The 1391-nt window shown below is 39.0% G+C and overlaps 1 non-coding gene across 1 annotated transcript; it reads right to left on the bottom strand.

Moving 5' to 3' along the window:
* Window positions 1-401: 401 nt before the first annotated feature.
* LOC118902963 lies at window positions 402-506 on the bottom strand. Its single transcript, XR_005021673.1, has one exon. It is a non-coding gene; the product is annotated as a U6 spliceosomal RNA (small nuclear RNA).
* Between the last annotated feature and the right edge of the window lie 885 nt (window positions 507-1391).

Raw genomic sequence — 1391 nt, 5'->3', positions numbered from 1 at the left:
TTAGGTGTTCTGCCCATTTTTGGATTGGGTTGGTTTTTTTTTGATATTGAGCTGCATGAGCTGCTTGTCAATTGTGGAGATGAATCCTTTGTCAGTTGCTTCATTTGCAAATATTTTCTCCCATTCTGAGGGTTGTCTCTTCGTCTTGTTTGTGTTTTCGTCTGCTGTGCAGAAGCTTTTAAGTTTCATTAGGTCCCATTTGTTTATTTTTGTTTTTACTTCCATTTCTCTAGGAGTTGGGTCAAAAAGGATCTTGCTGTGATTTATGTCATAGCGTGTTATGTTTTCCTCTAAGAGTTTTATAGTGTCTGGCCTTACATTTAGGTCTTTAATCCATTCTGAGTTTATTTTTTGTGTATGGTGATAGGGAGTATTCTAATTGCCTTCTTTTACATGTAGCTAAAAATATGGAATGTTTCACGAATTTGTGTGTCATCCTTGTCCAGGGGCCATGCTAATCTTCTCTGTATCGTTCCAATTTTAGGATATGTTCTGACAAAGCAATCACTGGACTATTTATTTTTTAAAATATGTGCACATATAACTTTGATAACATTTAATGATTTCATGCAATCTTGTGTTTTATGCATTCCTGTAAACCACCTTAGATCCTTTCTGAGAACAAGGTGGAATATAAACAACTATGCAAAACCAAAAACCTTCTCCAGGGAAAACAAGTAGCTTATGATGGTGGCTAAAATAGGAAACAATGGTTTATGCAGGAAAAATGTGTCAAGTACGGTAGCGTAGAGAGGAAATGAGATATTCATACCAGTGATGACCTTATATTGATGACCTTATATATGCAGGATGAGAAGAGGAAATCTGGGAATAAGAAGACAGATGGAGAAGCTATATGAAGTTGTGGTAGTATAATATTCCTGAGAGAAGTCCATCTCACCAGGAGAGGAACTTTTGTCAGAGACTTTTCCCCTTGTAATTTATTTGCCAGAGATGAAAGACTGATGTATGTATGCTGCAAGAGGCAGAAACAGTGAAGTTTGGGAAAACAAACCACAGGACAGGAATGGACTTTAAATTCACTTAGGGCAGTAGTTTTCAAACTTTATTTTAGCTGTTGAAGTTTTTTTCTTTTTCCTCCAAATGAGATCTTACTCTGAACTCTGATGTAGTAAAACAGAAGCAAGCAGAACTTCTGAAGTTGAAGCAGAGAGGTGGAAGGTCTGTGGGCAGCCTGGTCCCATGAACCTCTGTCTTGCCTTCAAGATGCGCAGAGCTCTGAGGAACACCAGCAGAAAGTAAACTAGGTGGCAGCTCACAAACATCCCTCATCTTACTGAAGCTTGGGGAGACACTTGGGGTCACATATAAGGTCAATGGCAGAGCCAAGTCTTGACCTCAGTGTTCTTGACTCTGAGGCCAGTGCTCCG

The sequence above is a fragment of the Balaenoptera musculus genome, chromosome 10 (assembly GCF_009873245.2).
Source record: "Balaenoptera musculus isolate JJ_BM4_2016_0621 chromosome 10, mBalMus1.pri.v3, whole genome shotgun sequence".
Taxonomy (NCBI): domain Eukaryota; kingdom Metazoa; phylum Chordata; class Mammalia; order Artiodactyla; family Balaenopteridae; genus Balaenoptera; species Balaenoptera musculus.
Note: the sequence above shows the minus strand (reverse complement) of the source record. Positions and strands in the feature narration are given on the sequence as shown.